At 36.6% G+C, this 16,274-nt stretch overlaps 1 protein-coding gene across 1 annotated transcript in view; it reads right to left on the reverse strand.

Annotated features, from left to right (window-relative positions):
* tmem132c.L (transmembrane protein 132C L homeolog) overlaps positions 1 to 16,274 on the reverse strand; it is a 256,016-nt gene that overhangs the window by 27,774 nt on the left and 211,968 nt on the right. The gene's annotated exons all lie outside the window — the stretch shown is intronic.

Here is a 16,274-nt window from a genome sequence, read left to right on the forward strand (position 1 = left end):
ACCATTGTTCCTATGAGGCCGTGATCTCTTTCTCACTGCTGTACAGGCTCAGGCACTGCTCCCCAAAGCCTTGCTCACCGGTTCCAGCCGCAGTGCAATTACCAACACCCCCCAAGGCGCCTCCTGCATTCGCTCATTATCCCAGATGTATGGTTACAGGACGGGAAGGTCCGAACATTAAAAGCCGGCTCTGGATGCTGCTGCCCTTCACCTCTTGAGCTGGTTGATCTCTTACTGCTCCCCCTGCGCACCGGCACCGTGTCTTTCTCCCCTCTTGCTGGCTGCCCGGGAACTGACGTGACGTCAAAACAGGCATGTCTCCAGCAAACTTTTCAGCAGAAACTGAACATGGCAGGCCTTGGTATGTATGATAACCATTAAAAAGGGTACTGGTACAATATATATGGGACAAAGCTGAAGGTAGAATTTTGTTACAGAATATATTAATATATTTTATAATTTATAATAAAGATGCTGATTTCCTAGAATTTAGTTATTATTTAAAATGCCTTCACCACCACAAATCCTTTTATTTTGCTCTTTTTGCAGCAAGGTGTGTTTAGCTGAATACTTTAACTGTCATATTATTGCAGAGAAATCAGGAAATCAGCTATCAAACAGACATTTTCTGCTGCAAAAAGCTGTCCCATCCCCATACTTCCCATCCTTATAGATGTCCCTGTTTAGGGTTGCCACCTCACCTCTTTAACACCGAGCACATATGGAATCCACAGCCTACCTGGCTAATTAACAATTTATTTAGATGCACAATACATGACTGCACATAAATAAGTTTAGAGTGCAGCATGCATCTAAATGAATTGCTAATTAGTAATTAGCCATGCAGGTGGTGGATTCCATTTGTGTTCGGTTTTAAGGGGGTGAAGTGGCAACCCTATCCCTGTCCCTTACGTCCCATCCTTTTAGATGTCCCTGTCCCATGCTTCCCATCCTTATAGATGGTAGTTGTCCTGTAGTTACAGCACATACCTCAGCCTATATAATGTGTACTGTACAAAAGCAGTATTACTTAAACTAAAATTATGTTTTAACTTGACAGCTGAATGGATCCATGGAGACAGGACAGAGGCTCCAGAGCCAACAGAAGCTCCCGAGCCAGCAGAACTGGCTGCGCTCCTCCCCAGGAAGGCCTGGCTCCTGCAGCACCTCCCCAACTAGCAAGGGACCATGGAGATATTTTATTCATGCTGGTCCTGAAGGTCAACAGACTGAGGCAGGAGATAGTGGAAATTAGTAGGATTATCCTCAGCATGAAGGGCAGCCCTCCTCCTCCTCCTCCTGTACTTAACTAATTGTTGTTACTAAGCACAATTGTGTTTTCTATTTTTATATATTAAAATAGTTTTTTGCATTTCATCTATATTTGGATTTTTCTTTCTTTTAGCTACTTAGATAGTATTTCAATTCGTTTGGATTATTAACATACCATGACTAATCTCAGTCTCAGTCATGTAACATAGTATTTCAGATTCAATACACTTTAAACATAAATATACTATATGGTTCATTCATTTTAATTTGGGTTACAAAGCACCAGATACTAGCTGTACAGATGGTACGTTTTGGTTAAACAGCAATATAAAATAATAGTAGATACCATTACCAGTTGAGCAGAGGTAATGAAAAAAATCACAGACATGAACTGGCAAAATGGAAGCCTTTTTTACTTTGAAAAAACACTTGTAGCTTAGCAGATAAGAGGTTCTCTAGCAATATAGGGCACGTGTGTAGTCAAATCAGTTTCGCTAATTTTTCATAGTTTTGTGAATTTTTTTAGTGAAACGCAAGAGTTTCGCCCATCACTATTTATGCATTAGTAAAAAAGTCTTGTCCAACATACAGAAATTAACACTTCTCTGATATCACAAACACTTAGGGGCCAATTCACCAAGCTCGAGTGAAGGATTCGAAGTGAAAAAAACGTTGAATTTCGAAGTGTTTTTTTGGCTACTTCGACCATCGAATGGGCTACTTCGACCTTCGTCTACGACTTCGAATCATTCGAACTAAGAATCGTTCGACTATTCGACCATTCGATGGTCGAAGTACTGTCTCTTTAAGAAAAAACTTCGACCCCCTAGTTCGCCACCTAAAAGCTACTGAACCCAATGTTCGCCTATGGGGAAGGTCCCCATAGGCTTGGCTACGTTTTTTTGGTCGAAGGATAATCCTTCTTTCGTTGGATTAAAATCCTTCGAATCGTTCGATTCGAAGGATTTAATCGTTCGATCAAACAATTATTCCTTCGATCGTTCGATCGAAGTATTTGCGCAAAATCCTTAGACTTCGATATTCGAAGTCGAAGGATTTTCATGCCCTGTCGAATATCGAGGGTTAATTAACCCTCAATATTCGACCCTTGATGAATTTGCCCTTTAGTGTTACAGATGGGTATGTTTACAATAGCAGCCTGTGTAAGTAATATCATAGACTTAATAAGCGCTGTGCTAATTTTAAACCCTACAATCTGTCTCCCTAAGCTGGGAAGCCATTGCAGGTCTATAGTGCTCTGAGTCCTGATGCTCAATCCATCTGAAATATTCCTATTATGTTCTGCTGAAGCTTTAGTTTGAATTCTGGAATGCAAAATGACTGAGTAGATATTTAGCTGTTAATCGGAGCATCTGAGACACGTTTGAGGTGTTTAGGCACTTTTTCAGTATCTGCTAGTCCCTGCTTTTCTCATTAACAGCTGCATGGAGGAAGCAATTATATCAATAAATACAGAGAAAAACTTAGGCCAAAAACAGTGATAATGCTTTCCCTGGAACAGTCAGTAGGAACAAGCAGATTAGAAGATTAAAAAATAAACACAGTTAAAATATATTTTAGCATCACATCCTATAAAAAGCTAAACAGAGGAGTGCAAAAAGGGAAAAAACGAGTGGGCATATTTGCAGCAGTAGAGTAACCCATAGCAACAAATCAGCAATTAAACTTGGTTCAGTCTGCTAGAAGAATAATGAAAGTAAACATCTAATTGATTGATATCAGTTATTGCACTAGAGGCAAAACTGCTCTTATAGTAGCCCCAGTACTTATACCAGTGCTTATATTGTTACATTTACTACATTACTTATCAGTGTACTTACACCTCATTTACCTCTTTCTTTATTTCTTAGCTCAGTTATAATAGGAATGGGTAAATATGTGGAAATGTGTGTAAACCTAATAATAAGTAAAATATTGATTATAGAATAATTTGACAAAAAAACTGGATACATGCTACAATGCTCGTGACATGCATTGGGTAAATATATATATATATAAAAAAAAAATAAACTTATTCTTTCATGTCATGTGATCTCCAGTAACTGAATTTCCCCTGACAACGGTGTAATTCTAACGTCATGTGATTTTAAGGGTTCAGATTTCTTTCAGCCATGTACTTTGAATACTGATTCTTGATGCTGGCACTGTCCACTGGGCATTAAGATGGAAAGCTTAAGAGATTCCCCTTGTCAGAGTTTAACATACTATAACTCATAGACGGTACAATTTAACATTAAAAAAAAAAAAACAAAGTTGTGCTCACCACTAGTGATAAACTAAACTGTCCCATTTCGCTTCCCCGAAAAATTAAAAAAACTCAAAAAATTTGTAAAACGGAAAAAAATTTGTCAAAAGCATTGAAGTCAATCATTGTCAAAATGTATTTTACATGCAACAATTTTTACGTGCGCAACAATATTTTCTCACTCCAAAAGCATTAAGTCTCACTCCAAAAGTCAATGTTTTTTTTTGTTGTGGCGACTTTTTTGTTTCTGCGACAATTTTGTCTTGGCGACTTTTTTGTCTCAGCGATATTTTTGTCCAAATGTATTGGGCATGAACAAAAATTTAACACGCACGCAACTTTTTTGTCGCACGAAATTTACCCCTACAAATTTGTGCCCCAGATTCCCCAAAAAAAGTCTCAGGTGGTATGTAATTTTGCTGCAAATCCATGCCTGGCGAATACATTTGCTCATTAATATTCACCACTAAACAATTTAAAACAATGAAACTGTTCTGAAATACAGCATATGGACAAACAATCCCTGTTTTGTAATGGGAGGGCATTCTTTGATAGCTTAATGCACAAACCCCCATATGCAATAAAAGGCACCAAGTTTGCCCAGGAGCAGTATCGCCCATGTTTCTCCATTTTCTGTTTTATATTTCACCCATATTTCATTATGCAACAATAAGGGGCAGATTTACATAGGGTCGAATATCGAGGGTTAATTAACCCTCGATATTTGACTGTCGAAGTTAAATCCTTCGACTTCGGATTTTAATTCATCGATCGAACGTTTTTCCTTCAATCAAAAAAACATTAGAAAGCCTATGGGGACTTGAGTAGGATTTAGGTGGCGAAGTAGGGGGTCGAAGTTTTTTTTAAAGAGACAGTATTCGACTATAGAATGGTCGAATAGTCGAACAATTTTTAGTTTGAATCGTTCAATTCGAAGTCAAAGTCGTAGTCGAAGGTCGAAGTAGCCAATTCGATGGTCGAAGTAGCCAAAAAAAAACATTAGAAATTCAACGTTTTTTTCCTTCTATTCCTTCACTCGAGCTAAGTAAATGGGCCCCTTAGTGAACTTCCTCAAATGTTTTCTTCTGTCATAAATAAAATAATCATGTAATTAACAGTTCTCAATGGAAGCTTCCTGTCCAGTTATCCCAAACCCAACTTTTGGCATGTGCCTGGTATGAAGACAAGTGTGTGCCCTTGTCATGTGTGGATACATTTTGTTGTTTGCTGATTTAGATATAGACATAGCATCCACGGGTAGAAAAGAAGACAGATTAGTAAATGAAAGGTGTATTTGAGAATCTGCAAATAAGAGGGGAAATGAAAAACAAAACAGATATATTTTATATTATGCTACAGAATGGATAAACAATTTAGGTCCCATTGTGAGTGAGTGTGTTTGGCTGTGTCTCCATAGAACATATAAATATTGAACAAATTCTATAATAATATAGCATTGTTAATGTTATGGCAGAATAACATTTTAAGCATCCCAAACCTTTCAGGAAGATGAACATATTAGACTTGCACACTGATAAGGATCCCAATGGTCTCTATACACTTGGACCTTCACTGGTGGCTGACACTCTTCTTACACCCCTTTTCCTGCCCTATTGAATTTTTAGTTTGTTAACTCATGTGCAAAAATTCAATTACTTATATGAGAAGAAAAAAATATTTATATCTAGAGAGTCTTAATCACAGCCAAGGAGTTGTACACAACAAAACGTAGATTAACCAGAAGTCAAACTCAACATACAGTATGTTCTATTTGACAGAATAAATTGACATACAGTATGTACTATAGCTAACACAATGTTGTTTCTAACTACTATGTGACAACCTTACAGGTTCCTTTTGCCACCATTAAACACAGAGTTTTGTCAAAATGTCACAATGTCTTACACTAAATCCATTATTGTCATTTTGAGTTTCACATGGTTCATTTGTTCTCATCTAGCTACAAGTCAAAAACACATGCATTATTTTCCTGGCTGATTTAAATTATATTTTAACTTTAAAAGAAAAGTTTTGTGCAGTATGCATATTATAAGGGGATGGAAATAGGTTCAAAACAACCAAGCAACTTAACGCTAACTCCCACATATAACCATCAAGATCATCAGCCATCAGAATTGCATTATTTTTCTAATTTCAGTTGGACTTTTCCCAATTCTTTTCACTATGAAGGGCTGCTGATGAGAAATAAAAGCATCCATAAAAGACATGAACAATGTTTAAATACTTGATTCACTATGTTGTCGGTTTGGCACCCAATAAACACATTTATAATTCTTCTGACTGCTGGCAACTATAATATTTTAGGTATTACAGAAAGCATAGATAGTGCTGAAAATTGAACAAGTGCCATTATCCAGCAAAAGATACCTAAAAAACACATAACTGGAGGTCTATAGCTTGAACATACATGTGCTAAAAGCAGTGTACAACATGTTTGCTTTTTATTGCTGTATCCCTATAAAGAGTCATAAAGGATGTAAGACTTGAGGACTGCAGGGTGAATACAGGTATGGGACCTGTTATCCGGAATGCTTGGGACCTGGGGTTTTCCAGTTAACGGATCTTTCCGTAATTTGGGTCTTCAAGCCTTAAGTCTACTAGAAATTCATTTAAACATTAAATAAATCCAATTGGCTGGTTTTGTCTCCAATAAGGATTAATTATATATTAATTGGGATCAAGTACAAGCTACTGTTTTCTTCTTACAGAGAAAAAGATAATTTTTAAAAATTTGGATTATTTGGATAAAATGGAGTCTATGGGAGACAGCCATTCCGTAATTCGGAGCTTTCTGGATATCGGGTTTCCGGATAAGGGATCCTATACCGGTAATAGTGAGTTGAATGTTATTCACATCTATAAATAAAAAAGTTTATAAAAACTCTGTGATTTCTTTGTTCAGGGTTAAGACTCTTTGTGAGTTCAGAATCCACGGAGCTCATGTCAAATAAATGTATTCTTTCATCTCATGTGATCTCCAGTAACTGAATTTCCCCTGACAATGTTGTAATTCTAACGTCATGTGATTTTAAGGGTTCAGATTTCTTTCAGCCATGTACTTTGAATACTGATTATTGATGCTGGCACTGTCCACTGGGCATTAAGATGGAAAGCTTAAGAGATGTGGGGGGCAGTAGATGTGATCTATTTGATTTTGCCAAAGCGTTTGATACTCTGCCCCACAAACGACTGCTTTCTAAACTAAGGTCTGTTGGGCTTAATGAAGTCGTTTGCACGTGGATAGGAAACTGGCTACAGGATCGGGTACAGAGGGTGGTTGTTAATGGGACATTCTCTACTTGGAGTAAGGTTCTTAGTGGGGTCCCCAGGGCTCAGTATTGGGTCCACTTTTATTTAACTTGTTCATTAATGACTTAGGGGAGGGTGTTGTAAGTAATGTATCAGTGTTTGCAGATGACACAAAATTATCCAGCCCAATTAATTCCATCCAGGATGCGACATCCTTGTAACACGATCTTGACGAACTGCCAATCTGGGCAGCTAAGTGGCAAATGAGATTCAATGTTGATAAATGTAAAGTCATGCACCTGGGATGTAAAAATATCCAAGCCACTTGTAACCTAAATGGTACTGCACTAGGCAAATCCATTATGGAAAAGGATCTTGGAGTCCTTAGAATTTATAAACTTGGCTGTAGCAAGCAATGCCAGTCGGCAGCATCAAGGGCAAATAAGGTCTTGAGCTGTATTAAAAGGGGCATAGAGTCAAGGGAGGAGGGGGTCATTCTTCCACTGTATAGAGCACTTGTAAGGCCCCATCTAGAATATGCCGTACAGTTTTGGTCTCCATCACTCAAACAGGACATTATTGTATTAGAGAGGGTACAGAGAAGGGCAACTAAGCTGGTAAAAGATATTGAAAATCTTAGATATGAGGAAAGACTGGCCAAATTGGGGATGTTCACGCTGGAGAAGACTCGCTTAAGGGGTGATATGATAACTATGTATAAATATATAAGGGGATCATATAATAATCTCTCTAATGCTTTATTTACCAGTAGGTCTTTCCAGCTGACACGAGGTCACCCATTCCGATTAGAAGAAAAGAGGTTCCTCCTAAATATTTGGAAGGGGTTTTTTACAGTGAGAGCTGTGAAGATGTGGAATTCTCTCCCTGAATCAGTTGTACTGGCTGATACATTAGATAACTTTAAGAAGGGGTTGGATAGCTTTTTAGCAAGTAAGGGAATACAGTGTTATGGGAAATAGCTCAGGAAGGAATTTTTCCCCCTCTAAGGCAAATTGGAGAGGCTTCAGATGGGTTTTTTGCCTTCCTCTGGATCAACTGGCAGATAGGTAGTTAATAAAAAAAAAAAAGGTTGAACTCGATGGACATGTGTCTTTTTTCAACCTTATTTACTATGTTACTATGTTACTATGTATTCCCCTTGTCAGAGTTTAGCGTATACTATAACTCATAGACAGTACAATTTAACATTCAAAAAAAAAAGCAAAGTTGTGCTCACCACTAGTGATGAACTGAACTGTCCCATTTCGCTTCCCCGAAAAAATTAAAAAAACTCAAAAATTTGTAAAACTTTGTCAAAAGCATTGAAGTCAATCGGTGTCAAAATTTATTTTGCATGCAACAATTTTTACTTGCGCAACAATATTTTCTCACTCCAAAAGCATTCAAGTCAAAGGGGTTTTTTCTAGTGGCGAGTTTTTTGTTTCTGCGACAATTTTGTCTTGGTGACTTTTTTGTCTCAGTGACAATTTTGTCCAAATGTATTGGGCATCAACAAAAATTTAACACGCACGCAACTTTTTTGCGGTGTGGTCAAAGTATGTAATTTTGCTGCAAATCCATGCCTGGTGAATACATTTGCTCATTAATATTCACCACTAAACAATTTAGTGGAACAATGAAACTGTTCTGAAATACAGCACATGGACAAACAATCCCTGTTTTGTAATGGGAGGGCATTCTTTGATAGCTTAATGCACAAACCCCCATATGCAATAAAAGGCACCAAGTTTGCCCAGGAGCAGTAACATGTAGTAACTAATAGGAGCTTTGCTTTTAAACAGGTGTCCAGTAAATTCTATCTTCTGATTGGTTGCTATGGGTTACTGCTCCTGGGCAAACTTAGTGCCTTTTACTACATAAACCCCCTTATGTCTTAACATCCTTGATAATGGGTTTAATGCAGAACACCTCTTGTATTTGTCTATATGCATTCTTACTATTTAAATGAATATTGATCAAATGCAGATAGAAAGGGAGATTTGATCTAATTTTTTTTTCACAATACAACAAAAATGATTTTACCAAAGATCCTGTGTGCGTGGCAGGTATACACAGAATTTTATCATTAGTGAATTCTGTAAAATGAAAAATGTGTTTGTTCTAAAATGATATTGACCTGTATTTTTGCAGCAGACATATTGAACTGTTGTGATTATAACTTGTCAGGGTTGCTGTACGCACATGCCTTGCTATAGCAAAAGATCAAGTGTCTGTTTAAATTAAAGCATCTTCACTTTTACTTTTATGTTCTACTGCATATTTTCAATCATCATATTTTTTTATCAAAGCATAAATTGTTATAATGATGGGAACTATTATTTGTGGGCTGCATGTTCTGAGCGAGGCAAGGACTGAAATGTTCCAAGCCTCTGTGTGGAGCATTGCACTGCAGTTTCCTCATATCCCCAATCAAAAGGAACAAAACCACATAGAAAGGTCACTGAAATATAAATATATTTTCCTTAAGCTTTACTTTCTTAAATTGATAATGACTGTGATGAGAAAGGAATCAAAAATCATTCATCTGCTTTTGTAAAATATTTGTAGTTTCTATAACGAAGGCATTTTAATGCTTGTCCTAAAGGCACAAAAAATATGTCACTGGAGGAAACCAATTTGTTATACACAACAGTTAAAATATATATATAAAAAAAACCCATACCAAGAAATTACATACATTTTACAAAACACTGCTCTTATGTACTGTATTTTGTTTGTAGCGGCAGATTTAAAGCCCATTTCAAAGGAGATTGGGTTTTGTTTGCAAAATGGCTCATGCATTTGATTTATCTGTTTTAGGCTGTCACGGAGATGTGGCTTTACAGAAACTGTTTCACAAACTAGAAAATGTGTCTGCTTTAAAAAAAAACAGATGGTGCTCTGGGCTATCCAAAGGTTTCTTCAAGACTTATTTTTAGTTGGTAAACAGTGACACTTATAGCCCAACTTCTTGCCCCTTTTTTTATCTCAACCTCTCTATATTAAATGTCATTAAGGAGGTTATTTATCAATGGTCGAATGTTAGAATTTTTTATACCTCGAATGAACTCGCAACTCAAATTGTATTTTATTAAAGAAAAAACTTGAATGGAAAAAACCTGATTCTTTAAGTTCGAGTTGTGAAACCCAAAAACTCAAGTTAATCAAGTTTTCCAATGGAAAAAACTAGAATTGCTCGAATTATTCGAGTTTTTGGGCAAAACCCTCTGAAAAAAATGCAACCATCATGCAGGCCATTAAGATCTTCAAATGGTTCAAGGGACCATTGACTCCTACATGAAAGTTTTAGGTGGTGTATTTTCATATTAGAGCTATTTACAGGGTTGGGGTATATTAAGGGGGATATTTATCAAAGTCAGATTTTATCTCAACATTTTCTGCTACAAACTCCGATCAAATCCGCTCGGGTTTTTTACGCTTATTTATTATTACAGTTTCCCGAAAATTTGCTTTGTGGGAAAAAAATCAGATTTTCACGATTTTTTGGTTTTTTTCACTCGAAAACTCAGATTTATTATGCTCTTTGCCGTATTGCACGAAACCCAGTGCAGATCAAAAAATCTTTGGGATGTCTCCCATTGACTTTTATGCAACCTCGACAGGTCTGAGATGCTGTATTTTCTAATTTGGACTTTTCCATCCTCCGGGGGTTTAATAAATTCTGAATACATTTTCTAAAAGTCAGATTTTATAAAAAAAATACAAATCTTTTGGGATTTTGGCATTCTGAGCTTAGTAAATAACCCTCTAAATCTCCAAAAATTCTAACCCCAAAATGTGAGTTTTGATGAAAAAAATCAACTCGAAAACTCTTAATGAACTTGTCCTTTAAATGTCATTAGGCATTCCTTAATACCCTATCTTTGGAGAACCCATGTATTAGATAATAATATAGCTGGCATTTTCTAACCAAGAGCATTTAACAAAAATTTTTGATGACAAAGGTGCAGATTCATGAATGTTTGCTCCTATGGATTTGTTTAATTAGGCTCTAAACTCTTTTATTCTTGCATTTTGATGAATGTGCAAAGAGCAAAAATGCATGACAATCTATTCAAGAGCACAAAGATACTTGCATTAATTAGCACTTGATGACCAGCCATGGGACCTTCCCTTCCAATAACCTTCCAACCATAAAGTGTACAGATCACATTTCAAAGAAGGACAAGTTAATTTATATAATATTATATATAATTTGTGGACAAGTAGAAATTCAAAGAACTCATTTCAAACTGTATTTTTTCAAAGTTATTAGCATTATGTTTACAATCTAAAGGTATAACATTTGAAAAAATGTACTAAATTACTGTCCCAAATATATGTCAAAAGCAGGACTGTCCCACTCAAAATGAGACAGTTGGGAGGTATGTGTATATATATATATATATATATATATATATATATATATATATATATATATATATATATATATATATATATATATATATATATATATATATATATATATATATATATATATATATATATATATATATAGAAATATATATATATATATATAGAAATATATATATACCTCCCAACTGTCCCATTTTGAGTGGGACAGTCCTGCTTTTGACAGCTCAACCCACAGTCCCGGATATGCACTGATATTTCCAGAGTTTCTCTTTGATCTGCTGCACTGAACAGCCAGAAAAAGATACAACGTTTCTAACTTAATTGGCTCTTGACAGATAGTCCAGAACACATACCTAACCAAGTTTGTAACAGTTTTAGATAAGATAAGAAGGAAGACTCACAGCTTAAAGGGCAATTCACCTTCATTAGCAAAACTGTAATAACATATAAAAACAATAGAAATGTGTTCAAACTTTCATAACCTGCCAAATTTGGTAAAATGGACATGGTAATTAGAGGGTGTGGCCACAAAATGGGCGTGGCCAAAACATTACGCTGCGCTCCATGTGGCAAATCTTTTTGTCCCTCTTTCTGTTTCAAAAATGTTGGGAGGTATGTATATATCCGTGTGATTATATCTTTATTTCAGTGATACAGACATTTCCATTTTTTCTTACTCAAGCAAACGTGGATATGATGGTGACTGCTTTTCTTAATCTGGAGTAATTAGGAACAGTACATGGTGGATGATATCTTGTTTAACACAAGCAGTGTCATTTGTCATGCAGTTCTTTTGTCTCTGAATGGCTCCCTTTTAGTCATGGTATATCCCTGTCCTGTAACCCTCTATGCAGGAGTCAGTTGTTTAATCAGAAAGTTCAGCCCATGTTACCAAGAAGGAATGACAGAAATGTTTCTTGAAGATTTGAATCTGAAATATAATTTACCTTATAAGAAAACTTTGAACTGAATTTGTAAAGAATAGTTTTTACAAAGTCAGGGGATAATGATAATAAGGCTATTAGAGGTCACCAATAGTGATGGGCGAATTTATTCGCCAGGCGCGAATTCGCGGCGATTCACCGCCAGCGAGTAAATTTGCGAAACGCCCGCGAAAATTCTCGGCAAAAATTCGCCGGCGTCAAAAAAAATTTTTTCCGAAATAACGGGCGTCAAAAACGGGCGCCGGCGTAAAAAAACGGGTGCCGGCATCAAAAACGAGACGCCGGCGCCGTTTCGCGAATTTTTCGCCGTTTCGCGAATTTTTCGCCGTTACGCGAATTACGCGTGAAATTTCAGGAATTTTTCAGCGAAGCGAAACAGCGCAAATTCGCCCATCACTAGTCACCAAGGAGCAGAACTCCGAAATGAATTCTATATTTCTTATATTTTGGATTAGAAATTAATTTAATTTAATGAGTTAAGCATATCAAGTGTAGAGATGTGCTATGTGACCGTATTATATAAGAAAATGTGTAGAACTAGAAGTATGTGTAATCGGGATGGGATGAGCGAAACGGCACTGTTTTGCTTCTCTCGAAATTGTGAAATTTCACCGGCGTTAATGCACCTTTTTCATAGAGTTTTCCTCATGTCAAAAGCCTTGCAGTCAATTCTTCCCACAGTGTAAAAAATGTGTTTTTGTCAGAAAAAAATAAATGCATGGGCAAATTCTAATAACGCTGCTGTAATTTTTTTCTGCTGCAAAAAATGCATTTAAAATGCAGTCAAATAAAATGCGTAGCATATATCAAATAATGACTTTTTCCATATAATCCACCTGAACTCCTTAAACTATTGTAATGTACAATAGTTATTAAATAGTATATTTCACTTACCCTTTCTGTCTGACCTTCTCGGCATCATTTGATCTTCAACAGGAGGTGGGAATATATAGGTATATGTAGCAATACTTTTTTTAATCAAATAGTTCCATTGTGTTTATTACAAATAACCTTTCTGTCCTGTATACTGGGAAGCAGTCAGAATTTTATTTCTAATGCTATAACCTCTGTCTCCTTTAAATACAAAATTTTATCTTTGTCCCCAAATTGTCCTCAAATTTGAAGAAGAAAAAAAATCACATACAGAAGTGATATAACGAGATGGCTTGTTACTACATACACACTTCCATGGGAGTCAGGTTAGTCTGCTGATGAAATAGACTAGAACTATTGATTTTATAGATACATTACTGGGAGAAAAATAATAACTCAAATTATAATAAGTGATATAATTTTATACTGTCATGGTAGTGGTAGCAGTCAAGGTATCAACATTTTTGTTAAAGATCTGAATAAATCCAAACATGAGGAATTTGTTTTTTGCCCAAGTGGATTCCTGCTATTGGTCACCCATAATCTCAAACTCATCTACCACTGGTTAGTTTACATCCCTTTCATTCAAATGGTATTCAAGTATCCTGTACTATAAGTGGAACCATGCCATTGGTCACCTTAAATCTCAACCTAATTTATCTCTGTTTACTTTATATCCATTTCATTCAAATGTTTCTGAATTTTAAAGTGCACAAGATCACAATGTGAGTTCTATTTAATTTGAACCTAAGGAAGGAGACCCATGGAGGCTTGGGCAACAAGATAAAGAAAGAGGCTCATGTTGGATTCACTTGCAGTGTGCTGTGATTTTGCTTGCATGTGTTGTTATCGGACCTAGTGTTGTCCTGACTGCTAGGCACTATACGTCTCCATTATTGAGAATGATAGGAAATTGAACTGTAACTTTAAATCCCACTAGTGGCTAAGCACAGGATTTAAATAAATATTTCAGATGTAAAACCATTGAAATCCAGTCCACCCCCTGAATTATGTGTTTTTGTTGAAATTTCTTTTATTTACAGTGTAAGCCATTCTTACATTGTACAACACTTCTCTCTGGCTCAGTGATATTTAAGGTGCCCCCTGATTTCATTGAAGCAATGTTACAGTAATCAGGTATCCCCCATCTATGACTCCCAGTCCCATTTCTACAATGCTTCTAACGAAGGTGCACCACCAAAGTCAGAAAGGTAACATCATTTCAATTGTTTATGTAGTCAGAACCAGGAGTGCAAAGAATAGCAAAGACAGTGCCATCCTGCTTTCAGTAGCAATTACATTTTTTACATAATATTTTTGAAAATGAGTAATGTATATCAGAAAGATGCTTAGAATTACATCTGCTTTCAAGGAGGTTTTATCTTTGGAAGAAAGCCCATCGGAACACTTTTTCAGTTAAGACATTATGTTAAACCCTTCCAACATAAAACAAAAAAGAGACCTCCCACTCTATTTGAATTACTATCCAGAGCAGGTCTCCAACAGAAATGGTTAAAAATTTATCAGTTACACTTTGAACCCCAGACTGGGCTATCCTTTTGACACTCATGCCTAACTAAGTGGGACTCAGTTGTACCCCAACCCTTATCATAACTGGACCAGGAATCTCTTACAAAAGGTATCCCTTGGCTCATGCTTCCTCCTATAACAACCACCTTTTGCTTCAGGAGGAGCTATCCGCTACTTGGATGCCGTCAGGTCTTTTAGTAAGAGTAACAAAGAGAGAGTTCTGGGCAGACAAGTGAACCAAATGTGAACTCAAGGCACAAAGAACAAAGAACATGGTCGATGGAATATGCCAAGTCAATACCAATCAGGCAGAGCAGTACTAAATCAGAAGACAAGAGTGTAGCCAATGCCACCGGCCAGGTCAAACTTACAGTATTGCAGTACAAAAGCAGGATCCGAGAGAATGGTCAGTAAACATCAAAGGTCAGGACAGGCAGCAAACTAGGGATTGTCAAGAACAGGCTAGATCAGAAACAGACAAGGCAGACTAGAAAATGCACCCAGGAACTATTGAAAATTGGGCAAGAAACAATTGGCCATGGGCCCTTTAAATATTTGAATTTCACACTGATATGTCAGATGCAGCGCTGGTGTCAAAAACCTGGAAGCAGCGCATCTATTGCATATTAGTGCATGGAAGAAGAGGAAGGGGTAGGTGCCCCTGTCGCCCCACTAGACCACCAGTTATTCTCACAGAATCCATTTGGGATAATACTAAAAGGATGGTAATGTGCTAGAAACAAAATGAGCAAATCTACAATTCTGGTAACACACTCTAGCTATGCTCCATGCTCTCTTTCCTAATCACTTCCCTCTGTCTTGGAGAAATTGGATTTGGTTCTGCCCACTAATGCAACCATTACAGAGGTCCGACTAAATTTGCAGCTCTCAGGAGCAAACTGTTGCATAAACTGATTCAACTGGTAATCGTGCTTCAAAATACACATAAATTGACCCAAGCTTTGGTCAACCATGTCCACACAGTTACCCACAATCACTGGAAAACAGCAATTAAGTGTTTGAAACCACTGGTTTTATTGTGCATCCACCTGGGAATTGTTAGCCTTTGACTGAGAGAGTGTCTCCCATAGAGAATCAGTTTTTCTACCAGGCATTCTAATCTAAACTCACTTTTCTTGGATAACGGAGACTCTGCCTTTGACAACTGATGACACTTATGGTACCATGGTATGGTATGCTCAGGACCTGGGCTTTTTTTGGATAAGGGATTTTTCCGTAAATTGGATAAACTGGAAATCTTATCCATACCTTAAGTATACTAAAAGCATTTAAACATTAATTAAACCCCATAGGATTGTTTTGCCACCAGTAAAGATTAATGGTATCTCAGTTGGGAAGAAGTACAAGGTTTTATTATTACAGAGGAAAAGGATATTATTTTTAAAAAAATCAGAATTATTTGATTTAAATGGAGTCTTTGGGAAATGGCCTTCCTGTAATTTGGAGCTTTCTGAATAAGGGGCTTCTGAACAACAGATCCCATACCTGTACTATCAAAGACAGTAAAGCTAATTTAGAAATGTATTTTTTCTTGTAAGAAACATGTAGATAAACAAAGGTATCCCATGTCATTCCTTTTGCAGTACAACTTTTGGTCAAGTCTGTGAGCTATCCTTTTTACTCTTACACAACAATTAAGCAATTCCACATTTAAGAGTTTCCTTTTCGAATCCTACGCATATGCAGAATAAAGTTAAAATGTAATCTAATATATATATATT

This window comes from Xenopus laevis, chromosome 1L, assembly GCF_017654675.1.
Source record: "Xenopus laevis strain J_2021 chromosome 1L, Xenopus_laevis_v10.1, whole genome shotgun sequence".
NCBI classification, from domain to species: Eukaryota; Metazoa; Chordata; class Amphibia; order Anura; family Pipidae; genus Xenopus; species Xenopus laevis.